The following is a 20,844-nucleotide window of genomic DNA, read 5'->3' on the forward strand; positions in this document are numbered from 1 at the left end:
TACTCATATAGTTGTGTTATGTCTGGCAAATCATTGGCAACCTGTGAAGACTGACATTACAACATCTCCTCTTTGTTTTGGCTGCTCTCATTAGGGGTCACCACAGCGGATTATCTGTCTCCATTTCCTCCTGTCCTCTGCATCTTGCTCTGCCACACCAACCACCTGCATGTCCTCTATCACCATATCCATACACCTTATCTTAGGCCTTCCTCTTTTCCTCTTACTTGACAGCTTCATCCTTACCATCTTTTTCCCAATATACTCAGCATCCCTCCTCAGCACATATCCAAACCAACATAATCCCACTACTCTCTGGCTTTGTCTCCAAACCATCCAACCTGGGCAGAACCTCTAACATACATATTCCTAATCCTGTCCACCCTCATTACACCCAGTGCAAATCTTAACATCTTTAACTCTGCTATGTCCAGCTCTGACTGCTACCTTTTTGTCAATGCCACTGTCTCCAAGCCATATAACATAGTTGGTCTCACTTCCATCTTGTACACATTCACTCCCACTCTTACTGGTACCCGTCTGCCACAAATCACTCCTGACACTCTTCTCCACCCTCCCCATCCTGCCTGTACTCTCTTCTTCACCTCCCCCCCACACTCATTAGTACTCTAAACTGTTGATCCCAAGTATTTAAACTCATCCACCTTTGCAAACTCTACTCCCTACATCCTCACAATTCTTCTATCCTCCCTCCTATTCACACACATATATTCTGTCTTAGTCCTGCTAACCATCATTCCTCCCCTCTCTATAGCATGTCTCAACCTCTCCAGGGTCTCCTCAACCTGTTCTCTACTCTCACTACAGATCACAATGTCATCTGCAAACATCATCATCCACAGGGACTCCTGTCTGATCTTGTCTGTCAACCTGTCCATCACCACTGCAAATAAGAAAGGGCTCAGATCTGATTCCTGATGTAATCCTACCTCCACCTTAAATGCACCTGTCACTCCACCACAGAACTCACCACTGTCGCACTACCCTTGTACATATCCAGTAGCACTCTTACAGATTCCTCCTCCACTCCTGACTTCCTCATACAATACCACAACTCCTCTCTAGGCACCCTGTCATATGCTTTCTTTATGTCCACAAAGACACAAGGCAACTCCTTCCAATCTTCTCCGTACTTCTCCATCAACACTCACAGAGCAAACATCACATCTGTACTGCTCTTTCCTGGCATGAAACCATACTGCTGATCACTAATCCTCAACTCCCTTCTTAACCAAGCTTACACTACTCTTTCCTATAACTTCATGCTGTGACTGATCAGTCTTATCCCTCTGTAGTTACTACAGCTCTGCACATCACCCTTATTCTAATAATCACTACCCAAACATTTTTTCTCCACCCCTCACGCATCCTCTCACTTTCCAAGATTACATTAATCAATCTGGTTAAAAATTCCACTGCCATTTCTCCTAAACACCTGCATGCTTCCACAGGTAAGTCATCTGGACCAACAGCCTTTTCATTCTTAATCCTCTTCATAGCTATCCTTACTTCCTCCTTACTAATCCATTGCACTTCCCAATTCACCATACCCACATCATCCAACCTTCTCTTTCTCTCATTCTCTTCATTCAACAGCCCCTCAAAGTACTCTTTCCATCTGCTCAATACACTTTCCTTGCTTGTGAGTATTTTTCTCTCATCCTTTATCACCCTTAACTTCTCAACATCCTTCCTAGCAAGGTCCCTCTGTCTAACCAATTGGTACAAGTCCTATTCTCCATCCTTACTGTCCACCCTTTCATACAACCCTTCATACACCTCATCCTTAGCCTTTGCCACCTCTCTCTTTGCAATGCACCTCATCTCCCTCTACTCCTGTCTACTTTCTTCATCTCTCTGACAATCCCACTTCTTCTTCATGAACCACTTTCTCTGAATACTCCCCTGTACTTCCTCATTCCAGCATCAGGCCTCATTGTCCTCCTTTCTCTGTCCAGATGTCACACCAAGCACCTTTCTAGTTGTCTCCCTTACTAGCTGTACTGTAGTTAGCCAGATATCTGGTAACTCTTCACTGCCACTCACTGTCTGTCTTAACTCTTCCCTGAACTCAACCTCACAATCACCCTTTTTCAGTTTCCACCATTTGATCCTGGGTGTTGCCCTCACACTCCTCCTCTTCTTGATCACCAGCGTCATCCCACACACCAACATTCCATGCTGCCTAACTACACTTTCCAATGTCACAACTTTACAATCTCCAATCTCCTTCTAATAGGCCCTCCTGCATAGGAGATAATCCACCTATGTGCATCTTCTTCCACTCTTGTATATCACCCTATGCTCCTCTGTCTTGCTAAAATATGTATTCACCACAACTATGTCCATCCTTTTTACAAACTCCACCACAATCTCACCTTCTGTATCTTTACTTAACACCATACCTACTTTACATACACCATATGACTACTCATCACTTCCGCATCCCCTCTGTTCCCTTCACCAACATGCCCATTGAAATCTGCTCCAATCACCACTCTCTCACCCTTGGGTGCAGTCATCACCACTTCATCCAACTCATTCCAAAATTTTTCTGTCTCATCCATCACACAAACAACTAGCGGAGCATATGCACTAACAATAGTTATCAATACAACATCAATTTCCAGCTTCATTAACATCACTCTATCCGACACTCTTTTCACCTCCAAAAACACTCTTGCCATACTGTTCCTTCAGGATAACCCCTACACCATTTCTCCTCCCATCCACACCATGATAGAACTATTTGGACCGAACTCTGATACACCTAGCCTTACGCCCCTTCCATCTGGTCTCTTGCACACACAATATATCAGCCTTCCTTCTTTCCATCATATCAGCTAGCTCTGTCCCCATACCAGTCATAATGCCAACGTTAAAAGTTCCTACCTTCACTACCACTCTCCTAGCCTTTCTCCTCTATTCCTAGCATATTATTATTGGACATCCTCCAGGCTATGTTTGTGAATGTAAATGCTACTGTGCTATCAAATGACTTAAGTGTGTTACAGCAATATTAAGAAAGTGTCACTAATTTTGGCCCATCACCCCCCATGTATGTGTGGTGTCCTCCAGATGTCCTGCTGTAACAAGTTGACAGGAATGACTGAGCAGCAAGAGTGTAAATACAGTGTGCCATACTGACATAGAACAGAATTGTATATCAGGTATTACCTCTGCACATCTATGTATGAGTAGGTGTATCTGGCTGCCTCATAACAACAGACATGGAATGCAAAATGTCATGTAAATAAGCTGTGCATGTTGTACATGTGTGTAATCTCAATTTCTTTGCATATAACAGAGTTAGATTACAGCTACTGGTTGTTGCATTGCCTGACACAGACATTGTTACTAGAATAAGCATGATTATCAGGTTCAAATTGGAGATCTGTCCAACTGTGTTATGATCTTGTGTCCATGCCTACTACAAACAGCCATATGACCACCAACATAGCTATACGGACTCAGCAATACCGTACCTGTAAAACCTGTCTCCACCAGAGTAGAGTAATCCCCTTTGCTGGACAGCAGCAATACACAAGCCACATAGTTGGTCGCTATATTGGCTGTACAGGTCAGAGTAGGAGCAGGCACCAACTTGGCAGTGAGTCATCCTTTGTCTGAATGAACATATAAGATCACAGGTGGATTACTGTAAGGCTAACTATTAGTACAAATTGGACACATCCACCAAGGGTAATCACAAGGCCATCTTCACATATGTCTGCAATCTCAGAGCAACAACCCATCCCACCCTGTAATGGTGGTCAATCACACCACATGCACACACACACCATAGCTATAGCCAACCTGCTGCAGACAAGTTTAGGGAAAACATCATCCCCCTGGCTCACCATCAGTGTAGGTGGATTTTCACAGCACCCACACCCCTCCCCTCATCATCAGGGAGCAGGTGCATGCTGACTTATGAAAGTCAACAAAAGAAAGTCTCCATGGGGGCCTGAAAACATTCCTGTCTGCATCCTACATGAACTCAGGCATATTCTTCCAGTTCCATTACACACTGTATGCAAGCAAAGCCTGAGCACAATTGATATCCCATCTGCAAGGAAGATAGCCACTGTCATCACTCTACACAAACGTGAATGATGAATGGTGGTTTATACAATGTGCTGGTCCTCATTGGGGGGAACATGACACATCAGGACCAGGAGTGCAATGCAGGTTCATACTGTGCTGATAGATGACAGGGGTACAATGTGATTGTAAGTGGTGGCTAATGATAGGCAATATTGATGTGCTTGTTCTGTAAATAACTCTGGGGCAATGTATGAGGTCCTGTGATGTGTTTCCCTGCTTATGTCTTCCAGTTGGCATGCAGCATCAGCTGGCATACACTACAGAGGAGAATGCAGCTATTAATGAAGCAATAATACAGCACCATGAAGTGCTGATCAACCGGAGCCGACAAAATCTGCGGGAGTGGACTGCCCTGTTGGATGACCTTGTCCAGAGAGTGAACACCTTGGGCCACCATGATCGCGCATATGATCAGGTCAGGCATCGGGCAACTAACCTGATACGTCATGCCCAGCAAAGGGCTGCTGCCATGGCCAGGGACCATACTGCTACAAGTGGGGATCCAGCAACACAGGCCCCACTTTTGGCAACAGAGGAGCACCTTGCCAACTTTGGAGCAGCCCCCAAACAACACTCAACACATGAAACACCAGTCGTGGAGGTGGGTGGCACCCAGGCAACAGGCAAAGAGCATTCAGTTAAGGCCACAGTGCACATCAATTTAATCATGTAGCAGTCATACTGTCTTCAAAAGAGTATCTAGATGCATATGTCAGTTCAAACTGCATTGTGGACTGGGTTTAGTAATGCACACAAGTGCACATCTATGGTGAGGGACAGCAAATTGTGTACTGTCATAGCTTGTACTATACCTGTGCAGACATGCAGCATTCATCTTGTACCAATGCCAAATGTGTATCTACTGACAATACCTCTCCCCCACAACTACATAGGTCACTCTGGTCTGCATGTGGGACAGCAGCCTGAAGCTAGTGAGTATGGTATTTTCCTGTTGTGGATCACCAGTACCCTGGGCATGTTAAGGTCATGCATGTGGTCATGCACACAACTGTCATTCTCAGCTATTTTGCAATATCTGCATGTTCACTTGTTGTGGGGTTAACTGCATTGCATTACAGTGGTCATCACAGGGTCCTATTTTCAGAAGATGTCACATGTCTGTAGCATACCTCACAACCTGTCATTGTAAGAAGTCTGGACAAAGACTGACAAAATGGGGGGACGAAGGCCCAAAACTAGGGACATATTTTATAAATTAGTGTTATACAGTGCATATAAATGGTGTACACACACCTGTTAGAATGCCAGGTATTTGTGAAATACAATACAAAAATGGGAGCACAATAACACATTTCCAAACCATTCCAAACTTTCATGTGACCTATAACCTGTAGAATTCAATTGCAAAACAAACAAATCTGTTAGGGGAACAATTATGACACATAAAAAACTTACAAGAAGCTAGATGCATACAAGTGCACAGGCTGAATCTAATACTGTGTTAAAGCAGCTTTCAATATTATTACAACATTACGCCTTCTTGGGTACACACCTGCCATCAATTACAGACACTCTTTGATTAACAGCAAATAACGGTCAACTGTCCTACCAGAATTAGTCTAAATGTACTCAGTTGTCAGCTACAGCAACAGCCATAGTTCACATACAGCTTATAAAGCAGCAAAGGGCTCTCATTTGTGAAAGGTATCAGCCCAGAGAAGGTAACACACATTTACACAGCATTGCATATACCATGGAACACAGTGAAGACAGTCATCAAATGGTTGTTGAAATATGGGGCAACTGTGACATTGCAAAGAACTGGGCATCCCTCCAAATGTGTGGAAAAGACAATACCCAAATTGGTCAAGCCAGGAGACCTACAACAACACTACAGGAGTTGCAGGAATCACTGACAAGTACCATTTGTGTACTACATGTGACAACAATCTCCCATATTCTGCACGTCTGGTCTATGGGGTAGGTTTGGAAGATGGAAGCCTTCTGACACACAGAACAACATCCAGGTTTGGCGAATTTCTCAAGAAAAATACATCAGGTCCCCCAATAGCATGAGGGGAAATGTGTTATGGTGTAATGAGACCAAGCTTGCACTTTTTGGCTGCAATACCAAAAGGTTTGTTTGGCACAAGAACAACACTGGCATCACCAAAAGAATGATCCAAAGGTGAAGCATGGTGATGGCAGTGTCCTGCTTTGGGGTTGCTGTTCATAAGCTGGAAGTGGGTCTGTAGCCAAGGTGAAGGGGATTAGGTACAGTTAAAAATACCAGTCCCTTTTGGCCCAAAATCATCATGTGTCTGCTAGAAAGCTGTGGATGGAGAGGACTTACACCTTTCTACACAACACTGACCCATACCATACATCAAAATCCATAAACGAATGTCTTCACCAGAAGGCAATCAATGTTTTTAAATGGCCCAGCCACAGTCCACACATACATCCAATAGAGAGTCTGAGGGTTCCCCTGAAGAGGCCTGTGCAGAAGTGATATCCTCGCAATTTGACAGAGTTGGAGGGCTTCTGCAAGGGAGAGTGTACAAATATTGCTACGTTGAGATGTGCCATGCTGATACACACCTTCCTAAGAGGACTGACTGCTGTTATGAAATCAAAAGGTGCTTTAACAAAGTATTAGTTTAAGGGTGTGCAGAGTCATGCAACCAGCCTATTGTACGTATTTCAACTTCTACATGTTACACCTAACCGATGTGTTTGTTCTTCAATTGGATTGCACAAGTTATAGGTCATGTTAAAGGAGGGAAATGTTGTCATATGATTTCTGTGGGCTCATGTTATATATCAGACAAACCTAGCATGTTAACAGGGGTGTCTACACTTATAATATCCACTGTAAGCTTAGAAGGTTGTTAGTGTAACCAATTCTATTATAACATACATGTACTGCAGGTTTTGAAGTCTGAGACTCAAAATATGTCATTAAATAGTGACACCAGTCCTCATATCAACACAGGAATGTGTCAGACAAATATAGGATTTATGACGAACAGACCAGAAACATGAGCCATACATGTAAACATTCAGTGACACTCTGCACAGTTGAGAGGTATGTTCTTTAGGAGCTGCCACTGTGCTATATAGGTGAACAGAAAGTATGTGTACATGGGTGCAGTGTGTGCTACTTGAAGGCCCATCACCTACTAACACTACTCACATATCACAAAGGTGTATATAAGTTGTAACAGGAAGTGGAAAGGGCTGCACTGCATGATGTTGAGGGCCTGTCCAGGGTGTGTATGCAGTGGTCTGTGTGTTGTGAATGTCACCAGTTGGCTATTGTGAGGTCTGTGTAATGCCTGTCTGCCACTTCACCTATATGTGTGTGTGTGTGCGTGTGCGTGTGTGTGTGTGTGTGTGTGTGTGTGTGTGTGTGTGTGTGAGTGTGTGTGTACGTGCGTGTGTAGCAGCAAATGGTATAGTGCAGGTATTAATTTACATATGTTGTCTTTCCCCCACAGGTGATCATGGTGGTCACGGTCCTTCCCACTCAGCATCTGATGTCAGTGTCTCTGCAGACTCTGGGAATGATGATGGCCATATTCAGGCACAGGTGGTGTTGTCAGGGGCTGAATCTGTGCCATCAGTTGGCATCCCACAGTTATCCACAATGTCCCCACACACAGTCATAATGCCCACACATGCCCTATCCCCAGCAGCCACAGATGATGGACTGTTGGCAGGTGTTGGCATGGAACAGGCTAGTGTAGTGGCTATGGCAGGTGTGAGTGTAGACACTATTCATAGCCAGAGTGGAGGTGAGGTCCAACACAGGTGTATAGACAGGGGTGCTCACAGGAGGACTGCTGCTCATCAAGCCACTGTTGCAAGTGCCACAGCAGATGTTGCCAGATGCATGTTTTGGGCTGTCATGGATGTACAGGCACGTAGTGAAAGCAACACCAGAAAAATACTCAGGGTGGTGGCTGCAACTCTTCCTGATTTACATGGCGACATATGTGACCTTGTTAATTCCACACAACAAAATACTGAGGTCACGAATAGACAGTGGGATGAAACGTTGGCAATCCTTGAACATGGCATGTGTGTGCTAGAGCATGTGGTGGGAGATGGACATCAGCCATGTGGATGTAGGTCAGCAACAACATCAGCTGAGAGTCTACAGGACCATGCACCTTCACCTTCCCATAGTGGCAGTGACACCAGCACTACCAAGGGGGGGGTGCTGTCCACATCACAATGAAGCAGGCCATGGGCACGTGGTCCTGGCCAGTGCCATCAAGGACATGGATCCAGCAGACAGCAGTCACCATCAGGAAGCAGTACTGCATCTGGCCTTGGGCCTGGTGGTGCCAATGAGACCCCTGGCAGGACCAGTTCACATGTCAGTGGCCAGAGATGGTGAACTGGACACCATTCCATGTATGGTCCACACCTGTCCAACATCCCCCTGTGTAGGGCAGCCACATGGCATGACTGTGTGCATACATACACACATCTGTATCACAGGCAGGTCACCTCCAGACACACACAGCACCTCTGCACAGCCCATCTATATGATACCCCTCCAAACACACTCACATGGATGTCAACTGTATGGCCCAGCCTAGGCCTATTGCAAACTGACACCACACCCTGTGCATATGATGATACCTGTGCCACATCCCTGTCATTCATACTATCGATGCATGGACAGGCTAATATGGGTCTGATCCACAGGGGGAATATAGTACAGTGTAGCTATGTGATACTGTGTAAGGTACTGTCTGCTTGCATTTGGTATGGGTGCAGATAAAGGTGGATGTACCTTATTAGCCATGATGCATTATTGCTGTTAGTACCAGTGACTGAATGTAGTCTGACATGCTGTATTCTGTTTGTGTTCCAGATGTCTGTGTATCTGCAGGCTGTGGCCCTGCATACATTACCAACATGGAGTATGGCAGAGTGGAACTACACCAACCATTTCCTAGCCAAGGTACAGCTTTATATGTACGTTTACCAGGTGTGTATACATGCAACAGTGTGTGATGGACACTGTTGTCAGACAGTGTGACTTGGCATACATACCCCTTGTCACAGATAGGTAGCCTTCAGACAGGTCACCACAGTGTTGTGTAGTGCCACAGGGTCATACATATGGAACAGGTTACTGGAGTACTGTCAGTAGGTCCCTCACCAACTTAGCCTTTAGATTGACCGCAACAGATTCACGTGTCAGCACCTGTTGCCCCTGCCATTTCTTTCCCATACACTCAACCCTGATGCAGTTGGTAAGGGCGTGCATGGTACTGTGTATGACAGGTTTGTAGTATGTATTCCTGAGTTCACATTGTGGAACAGGGAGACAAAATGGTATATCCTTTCCATACACAAAGTAAAGACTGACACAGGGGATGTGCATACAGTAACACAGACACAGTTGGCAATGGACATATTCGTAAACCTACATATCCATTGTAATGTACTATAGTGCTACATATACATGACATGCCCCACATAGATTATATGCATGGGACATAACCCACTACCTCTTACAACATGTAATGTTGTTAATGCCTTCATGAATGGTGAGATAACTGAACAGAAATAGCAACTGGAGTTGTTTATTGCACCTACAAGCCTGTACAAGTGATAGGGTAACAGACATTGTATCAGCATGATGTTTCAGTCAGGTATGATATCTGATGCTGGCATGTGTGTCAATACACTAACTGTGACCTATTTGGCAACAATGTCACATACATGGCCATTGTTAGGGGACACAGACCACATATGTGTTGCAAACATCCAGATATTCTGTATACATCTGTACATATGATTGGAATGGGCTGTACAATGGTTTAACATGCTGCATGTGAGGCAGAGGCCATTAACACTTTATATAAAGTAATGCCATCAGGAGGTGGTAAACAGGTGTGTATGGTACACACATCAAAATGGTATAACCCAAACAGGATATGATTTTCAATCCAAGCACACACACAGTTGCCAGTATTGAGATTAAAGCCCTTACCTATCTAGTTATGTTTACTATAGTGTTACACAATTAGATGTGCCACAGAGCTTATATGAATTCACCTTGTCCCAAGGTACTTCTAAGGTGAATGACATCAGCAGGCCTTGTAAAGTAGGGTGATGGGAAGTGTACAGGGTGTTACACAACTCAAAATGGCACACACACACACACACACACACACACACACACACACACACACACACACAGACTTACTTGCCTGTATTGATATTAGAACCCCTACCTATCTAGCGATTTGTAATATCGCATTACTCAGTTATCGCACACACACACACACACACACACACACACACACACACACACACACACACACACACACACACACACACACACACACACACACACACACACACACACACACACACACACACACTTACTTGCCAGTATTGAGATTAAAACTTCTGCCTATCTAGTGATTTATACTATAGTGTTACACAGTTATCACACATGCTATGGAGCTTACTGGGCTGATAACTGGCCAAAGATGCTGATAAAGGGAATGACATCAGCAGGACTGATAAAGTGGGGCACTGGGTGGGAAACTTATCAAAATGCTTCTTCTTATAAACATACACACTTACACACACTCACATTTGCCGGATCTGAGAATGGAACCCCTACCTATCTAGTGATTTGTATTATAGTGTTATACAGTTATCAAACATGATATGGAGCTTACTGGGCTGACAACTGGCCAAAGGTGCTGATAAGGGGAATGACATTAGCAGGACTGATAAAGTGGGGCACTGGCTGGGAAACTTCTCAAAATACTTTTTATAATCATACACAATTATACACACACACACACACACACACACACACACACACACACACACACACACACACACACACACACACACACACACACACACACATTTGCCAGATCTAAGAGTACAACCCATGCCTATCTACTGATTTGTACAATAGTGGTACACAGTTATAGCACACATGATGGAGCTCACTGGGCTGACAATTGGCCGAAGGTGCTGATAAGGGGAATGACATCAACAGGATTGAAAAAGTGGGGCACTGGCTGGGAAACTTCTCAAAATACTTCTTCTTACAAATATACACGTTTACACACACATTTGCTGGATCTGAGAATAGAACCCCTGCCTATCTAGTGATTTGTACTGTAGCGTCACACAGTTATCGCATGCGCTATAGAGCTTACTGGGCTAACAACTTGCCAAAGGTGCTGATAAGGGGAATGACATCAGCAGGACTGATAAAGTTGGGCACTGGGAAGTGTTGTGGGTGGGAATGGCCTAAAACTGCTTCACCTACAAGCAAACAAAGACATATTCCCTCACTCTCACATACACACACACACACACACACACACACACACACACACACACACACACACACGCACACTGTTTCCAGTATTAAGATTAGAACCCCTACCTTTCTAGTTATTTGTACTATAGTGTTAAGCAGTTATCGCATGTGCTACAGAGCTTAGAAAGGTGATAGGTGTCCAATGGTATTTCTAAGGAGAATGACAGCAGCAGATCTTGTGAAGTAGGACAATGTGAAGAGTACTGAGTGTGAACAGTCTCCTAATACTTAGATCTATGGACACACACACACAGGCAGGTGATGTGATATTATAAACGCAACCCCCAGTACTATTACACAGTGGGCCTCACCTTTTATGCTGGTACATGCAACTGTTTGCAGCTGGTATGCCACTGTCTACAGCAGAACATCACCATATGCCATAAAGGGTATCTGTGTGTGTGACTTACTCTGTCTGTGACACCCTGTGTGTCTCTTTCTCTTTCTATCACTGTCTGTCTCTCACTTCCTTACATCTATGTGTGTGTATGCTTGACATATGTTATCTCTTGCCCATATAAATGTGTGTGTATCTAGCACAACAGATGCAGATATATCTCATATGGGCCACCTACAGCTAGCTGAGGGTAATCCTGTCTGATGTGTGTGTGTGGGGACAGTTAAGGTGTACATAGCTGTCTGTATGCACAGACATATATACACAATACAGTCATATATTCCGATGTGGGTTCCAACATGTCCTGTGATTTTCTAAGTGTAGAAGCATGCCCATTGTGACCTTCTATAGTTAGAGTATGACTCCATTCCAGAGATATGTGTACTGCAGTCCAGGGTTTTGTGTACTACAGCCATACCTCTCAGGAGTACACAGGACTTTCCTTAGGGTACTGGGTTTGTTTAGCAGACAATTTCTGACATATCTGTAGTCTGACACTGCAATGTATTGTGTCATGACCTAGTGCCAGACATCCTCAGATCATCACAGTGCTTTACTGGTGGAGTACCAGTTATATGATGCATAGACCAATATTATAAGGGCAGCTATGTACATTCTTGCCCAGCAAGGCCATTTGTGAGGTGTGGCTACAGCCAGTTGACTGATGATGTGCTGTGTAAACAGTCCAGCAACCTGGTGATATATTGGCTGGGGATCTCCTGCTTGTGTGGTATCTTTCTAATCTGAGATGTCATATCCTTGTGTGGCCATACCTCTCACTTGTACATTTTCTGGCAGGTTGTCTAGGTGTTTGGCTAGAGGTGTCATCCTGTCTACATAAACTTGTGTTTTTATGGCAAGTTAGTTACATATAATTGAAGAGTGATGTTACAAGATAATGACAGACATTACTGTTTCAGACTGGATAACTTTCAGACAATTCCTGCTACTGCAAATCCCTCACCCTACCAATTTTCTCAGTGTGTAAGGGTGATATTTATAACACATCCTATCATTGTGCTTTTGTAACACTTAGCAAACATAAGAAAAAAGAAGTATTGAGAATAATCACTGGTACCAAAAAGTACTTATATTCACAAAAGCATTAGCACCTTGGCTACACATCCTTCAAGATGTCCATTATATGTGTAGTATATTCTACATAGCACTGTGACTTCCAGGTATGTCAGTGGCAGAGCAGTGGGTGTCACTGACATGCATAACAGTTGGCACTGCAGTTATCTGCACATGGCCCTGTCAAAGACAGCACTGTACCTCGGGCACTACAAGATGACTGCCAGGAGAACGTGCTGGCCAGATCCTGACAGTATTAACCACACATACACATAACTCATTGACCCCTGCATATTGTGGACAGGCAACACATTTGCATGTGTATTGGTACAGATCTGCCAATGTATGCTATGCTATTTCCCTGCAAACATACATGTTACTGCATTTCTGTGGGTATATGGGGGGTCACACCTGTCAACTGTACCCATTTGCACAGACTGTACTGATATTTGCTTTATATTTTGGTTCCATTTACCATACTATTGTGCCCTGTCTTGGGGACTAGAGGCATATCAGTAAAGATTACAGGTCAGATTGTAATGGCATACATTTGAGTTTCAGACTTCTTATCCTTCATAGCCTTATTGCAACTGTGAGTCCTGCTGTGCTATCATTGTGTGAATCTATAGGGGGGTAATTCAACATTGCCGCCATTTGTGTGCCACTACCAGACATTTTTCTCTTGTTTTCTACAGCTGACTTGCTGTGTGGGGGTGAGGGGTGGATATGGGACCCCCACACTGACATCCATGCCTTTGACTTATGACCCCCCCCCCAGTTAATTGTCCCCGCACATATACTGCAGTGGGATTTCCCACCTTTGGTACTACTGCATAGTGTGTGGAGGCCAGTTTTGGCCAGACATTTCCTGGTGTCCCACATAGCTGTCAGTTGTGTGCTGCTATCCCAGTACACCACCCCATGCCATTGCATGCATGCAACATTACCATAGATATGCTAGCAAAACATACTAAACCATTCATTTATTGTTAAGAAGACTGACTTACCTTGTGCCTGCAGCAGTTGTGAGGGTGGTGCCTGAGGTGAGCCTATGTTGGATGCACACAGTATACTGCCTACACATGGTAAATTACAGGTAATGTGATGTGTGTGTCATCCATTTTACTGTGCGTGTGACTCAGAGAGAGGTGTCAGTCCCTAGGTTCCACACAGTGTCAGTGTGTCTGCTATGCATTGCTTCTTTGCTAAGGCCTGAGTATACTGGGCACACCTCTATCTGCCTACAGCTGCAGGCTCAGGGGCTTCCTCATTTGAGTCCCACTGTGCCTGATGGGACCTTGCTAATGGTGGTAGGCTGTGTGGCCCATCCCCTTGCTGTTTCTGCTGCAGCTGTTTCTGCAGGATCATATTGTGTAGCATGGCACATACTATGAAATGTGTGCACATGTGGCCGGAGAGTACTGCAAGGGTCCACCAGATATGTCAAGGCAGCTGAACTGTGACTTGAGTATCCCAAACACACATTCTATAATGATCCTGGTTTGTGCGTGTGCCTCATTATGGCATTCTTGTGTTGGTGTGTGTGCATTTCTGTTGGGTGTCATCATCCATGGCTCCAGTGCATAGCCAGCATCTCCCAACAGATGGCCATATGGGATGCCACCAGTGGAAAATGCCTGGTACAGCTGTGATGTATGCCAGATGTGGGAGTCCTGATTGCCAGGGCTGGTGTTACCATTTTGGGGGCCCCCAGCAGATATCAAGTGGGGGGCCCCCTGAGCACTTCAAGTCTACATATCACCTTGTCACTGCCACCCTTCCTAAGCAACATTTTAGTTCATACTGCAAAGTTTTAGGAGTAGTGCATGCAGATTAACCTGTAGCTACAGTACTCTTACATTACAACAGGCCTGTGTACCACACTATGTTGGACCATCTCACAAGGGGATATTTACAGCTACTGGCATTTAGTTGCAACAATGATATTTTGCTGCAACTTTATGTACAGGTCTGGACATAGATGAAATGTCATCCTAGATCTACTGTTTCAGCACCTCCCCCACACACCCTTCAGTCTTCCCCTGTTTTTCCTCCATTTTGGGCTCCCCGTACTATGCACACTACTTTTTTTCTTCCTTTTTTCTCATTTTGCCTTACTCTTCAGCTTTTTCAAGAAGCCATAACTTCCTACATGTTCGGAAGTGTGTTTTAAAGATGTTTTTTTTTTCTTTTTACGCAATCTTTTCAACCAATGATGACTTTAACAGAAATTATGATTGAGGAAAAAATGTGTTGCTGTATAGCTTTAGTTTTCCTTGCATCTTTTCAACACATCTTTCCTGACCAAGACAGCACAGTAATAACCATTTAGGAAATAACTCAAATAAGCCAGGACCCAAGAAGCCATGGGGTTATAGATGTTCTGGGATGTATTTTAGAGCATTTCCCAGCTTTTTAATCCAGTGGTGACCTAAAAAAAAAAAAAAAAAAAAAACACGAGTAAGAAAAGAATTTCAGTCTTCTTTTTTTTCCTTCAAGAAAGACATAAGTTGTACCCACAACTTAATATTCTAAGATGACAAAATTGTAGCAACAGTAAACTAACAAGCTAGTTGTTATCTGGATACACAAGTCCTATCCGGGAATTGCCTGTCTCCCTAACCCCCCCCCCAAAAAAAAAAAGACTGCCTAAGTGTCGCTCTGGTGTTAGGCTGGGGTGAAAGAAGAGGTTCAAATGGCCACAGTCATGTATTTCAAGTGACCGCAGACATGCATATACATAGCATGCCTCCTCACTCCTCATCCCAAACTGTCACAGGCAGCTACCTGTATGCAATCCTGAAGTGTGATTGTGAGAAAATGAAACAATGACTGCGGTAATCTATTCTACTGTGCTGTTCCTAGATAGTATCCTACCCCTACACAAGCCACAGTAATCTTCTATGTACACCTCTGAGGTTTGTGAGAAAAGTAAAAGAAAATAAAGACCACACTGTCCTGAGCCCAAACACAAGCTATAATGATCTCATGGACACACCTCTAAGTTTGACTGTGATGAAAATTAAAGTAGTAATAACCACACAACCCACCACACGCACACACACACACACACACACACACACACACACACACACACACACACACACACACACACTCACACAACCTACAGCAGCTTCCTGTACGCACACATATCCAAGCAGGACTGGTGGCCATATCTAGCCTGTTCAGATTAAAAAGTGTAATCAGAAAATTAATGCATTTTTTTCTTCTCATTTTTCCCCAACCAGCAACAGCTTTTGTGGGGCCCCTACAAAGTCAAGGATGATTAAGTGAGCCCCCATATCCATTTATATAATCTGGGGAGTGGGAGCCCCCAGATTCTTAGAAGATCTATGTGTCTAAATGTTCTAGGACATATTTTATGCTTCACTTTTGGAATATAATTACTTGTAAGCTACATTTTTTACTGATACCCAGAAGAGTAATGTACGTGTCCTGGCATTACTAGGTGTGTGCACACAGATAAACATCACTAATACTTTTTGCATGCACGCGCATACACACAAGTATAAGCCATAGCAATACTAGTGTTGTACCACTGCTACTGGCACACTAGATCAGTGACTGCTGTTTAGCAGTTAAACATCAGGTGTAAGTCACTTTTATTTGCCTCAATCAGAAGTAATGCAAACTTGTCACTATCCCTGATTTCACAGACCTTCCCTGATTTTGCTCATAATTTTGCTCTGTCCTTCATAAAAAGTTTGATTTGTTTGTGAATCATTCAGGACTACATTCAATAAATCCAGACATCAGAGTTTTATACTTATTGAGCAAAACAATGCATGTTGATGCAAAATGTGTTATTCTATTAACTTTTTAATTGAATTAGAGTAATATTTAAAACTTGTTCCTGATTTTGAACCTTTATTCTGGTATTATTGGTATTGAGCTGAACTCTTCAGCAAAGAAGCTGGGAGTTATAGTATCTGATCTTCTGCCAGTATTTATAAAACTCCCTGTACAAGAAAACCATCCCTAAAGATCAGAAACACCAGCTGTTCTTAAACTCCAAGATATGCACCGAGATCAGTCATGCTGGGCTGATGATCTCTCTAGTGCTTACCTTGCCTATGTTCATTACCAGCTTTAGTATAACAGAGTCATATTACAACCCTGCTCAGGTTAAACAACCTAATCAGGAAATTAATAGATTTTTTCCTCCTCATTTTTCCCCAAATCAGCCGTAGCTTTTGTGGGGCCCCCACGCAGTCAAAAATGACTGGAGGGGGCCCTTGCAGCCATGGGTATTGCAGGTACATAAAGCTGGATATGTTGTTAATTTTAGTGGAGAGAATATCACCAGCAAGGTTTAACTAAGCCAGGGGTACTATGTCAGTGGTAAAATATTTAATGGAATTGTGAAAGCTGTTGCTTGATAAAACACTGTCACCATAACCAGTGATATCTTTGGATTTTAAAGGAAATATAAATAAGAGTTATTACCCACATGGTTTATTAAAAATGCAAGATTCATGTACTAGCTTTGTTGTTTTGACAGACATGCTACAAAATATCAAGATAAGATAACTTGCAGTGGTTGGGGCCCCCCCAGGAACAGGGGACCCCCAGTGACTGCAGGGTTCGCTGGTGCCTAAAGCCCGCTATGCTGATAGCTTCCAAGGCTGCCAGCACATACATTCATGATAATGCCCTGGGCATTGCACATGACCTGGCAGTTGATGGAGGGTAATCTCTTGTGGTTTATGTAGACCCTACTCTCTTCACCTGGTGGTGCTTTAATGTGGATGTGCGTGCAGTCTATCGCACTCAGTACCTCCAGGTATTCTGCTACATGGTGGAAGAGACACATATTGCTGGTCCTCTCCTCATGGGTGTTGGGAAGTAAATGTGCTTACTGACATATGGTAGCATGCCATCCAAGAACTGGTGAAGTATCCTGGGTGCAGATGCCTGTGAGACCCCCATGATGTCCCCAGTATGTCTTTGGAAAGTACCTGTAGCTAGAATTCTTAAGGCTACACATAGCTTGGTATCCATTGGGATGGGTTCCTCTCTGTTGGCTCTAGGTCTGAGTTGAGGCCTCTACAGCTCTGTGATTTCCTGAAGTATGTCTCTGTCCACCCTGTAGTGCTCAACTATCCCCAGATCATGTAGCTCCTGGTAAGTTACCCTGGGTCTGAACACTCTACTCCTCTTCCTCAGTCTGTAGCAGTTGTCAGCATTATCCTCCTCTCTGCCCTCAGCCTCTAGCACATACTGATGGATTAAAGCAATGGCAGCCCCTTACATTTTTCCAGTTAAAATTCCTCTGCATGTGTACACCAATGGTGCAGAGTTTGTGGGAAAAATCAGACTGTAAGGTGTTTCAATAGTTTATACTGTCGTGCTGCAGATGCTGCCTGTATGATTGGCTGACTATGATGTATTTCACCTGTTAGTTATGCAATTTGTTCTTGATTGCTTTTATTCTGCTACTTTCCTTTTTTTCCCTTCCCATTTCTGCCCCTTTTAAGCCCCGAGGTGCGCATTGCAAACCCGGTTCCCAAATATAAACAGTCCTGCTATTTCTATTTTTTTGTTTGTTTGCTTTAGATCAGGTGTGCACCACGCATACACTTTTAGCTAATGTAAACACGAAGAAATGGCCCTCCTTGGATGTGAACACACTCTTCATTTCATGGAACAAGTAAATACAGCCTCAGACACACACCCTTGCTTAGCTGTGATTAGCTAAGCTTATCTGGGCGCCATAGGGCTCCAATGTGCTTACACCATGCATGACGCACACCCTTTTCATGTCTGTTGCTCCTCCTACTTACACGATCATGTTATAGCACCTACATGGTTAGGTACAGTTTGGCACTTAGAAGATTTTTGTGATTCAGTAAATTTCCCCTCATTTGCATACCCCACTGCCTTAGTCCATAGTTACTGCACTAACCCAGAGCCTTTCCCCATAACAACCACTGTTCCCTGGTATTGTTTTGATTCTACATGCCATAGACTATAATAGCAAAATGTAGATTTCTCTTAAAATTGAGTTTTCACATTTTTTTTTATTTTTGGCACAATCCCATTTGCGCATTGCTGCCTATGCTTAAACGGCCGAGATCAGCCAAAAAAAAAATCTTATTTTTATAAAAATGAAATACTTTTCCATGCCAGTGGCTATATATTTGGCCATTGGCATGCCTAAAGATTATAATACATGCTTTTTTGAGATGTCATGCCTCCGTTTTCATTTTTGCAGAAACATATTCGGCTAGTAGCCGAATATATTTCTGCAACTAACACTATTCTTGCATGGCTGCCTGCTTGCTTGCTGAATCGCTAATTCACCTAATTTGCATGGTTTTCACCAGCAAATGAGGTAATTAGCATTATGCAGTGGTGTCCATGCAGGAATAGTGTAGGCAGGCTTGTGCACATCAAAACATTAGTTTACTGGATTGCTCGGTGGCCATATTCCGTGCAGGAGCAGCTACACTGTTCCTGTCCAGAGAAATTAACTTATTGAATCCCAGGATCTGTTCAGTTTATTTGTGAACAAACTGCAATTTACTATGCATTTTGTAAAGAATAATCATAAGAAATAATTTTTTTCTCTAATAGATTCCCCCTTTGATACTATCAGTCATATGGTACAGAATTATATGTTGATTTTTCTTAATTTGATAAAATACGCTTCAGCATAATAATATTTATCATCTGCAGTGATTGAAGTTTCATTAATCTTAAGTTCATTATCAGGTATAAGTGGCATTTCACGTGCAGGTAATATCAAACACTTTGTGATTACAGCCTTTAGAACACAAAATATTGAAACAATTAAAAGAATAATACCAATTACTGTAATAATACCTTGTAATATACTAGTTCCCAGGTTACCAAATACACTGCTCAACCATCCAAAAAGTGTCCATTGTTTAGAAGTGCTGTCCACATCTTTGGCCCTCTGCTCCATGAAATTGGCCAACTTTTCTTGTTCATCATGATAGTCACTAATATAAGAACAACAACAACTTCCTATGAGGGCACATGCCCCCCTCCCCTTTTGCAGCAAGCATTATATCAAGTGCCAGTCAATTCTGTAACCCCACATTTCACATTTCAGTCATTTCTTGATTTCTCACTCTGATGTGATGTAAAGAATGGTTAGCTACCTCCTGAAGAATTTGAGCAAGCATGGTGATTTCCCGCATTGTCCTTTGCACTCCATACTCAGGAGTAAAAACTGAAAATACTTACTCCACCCAGTGGATTGCCCTCTTATTTCTCAGTCTACCTGCTGGAAGGTTCTCAAAATTCTGAATAGCAGGAGTAATATAGCCCAGAAAACAACACCCTGACCAGTTTGTGGGTAACCAGGGGTAGGCACAATCACCACAAATGTAGCAGCAATCCTCTATCATGCCCATGCTTTGCTCCCAGTCATAGCATTTTAACTGTAAAGAGTTCAACCCACTTTCATGTCCAGTGTCATTACATTTGCTGATTCCCACTGGTGCAGTCCTATTTGTGGCATAACATGTTGTCTCCATGATTCCTGGTGGCAAGCTGAAGAGACAAAACCTTTGAAAAGTTAGTCACATTACGCCAGGTTAGATTAGTGTCCAAGATCTTTCTCAAATGTTACTTGTGATGCAGGAATTGGAATCATGGGAATCCCTGCCCTGGAATGATGAGGTGTATGCAAACACACCCAACAGTTTGTCACATTTAAGTTCACAGCATACTGTCGACCAGGTTATACAAGGAAACAGCAACAAGAACAAAACAAAGGAATCTTGTCACAGGTTTCATCATGAAGTGTTGTTTAAGTTGAATTTTTCCTTAATTATTCACTGGGGCAGATGATTCGTCCTTCACACTTCAATCTTCTGTCACCATCAATGATGATTTGTCTGGGTTCCCTACACAA

Source organism: Protopterus annectens, chromosome 4.part0 (assembly GCF_019279795.1).
Source record: "Protopterus annectens isolate FY-2018-M chromosome 4.part0, PAN1.0, whole genome shotgun sequence".
Lineage (NCBI taxonomy): Eukaryota > Metazoa > Chordata > Ceratodontiformes > Protopteridae > Protopterus > Protopterus annectens.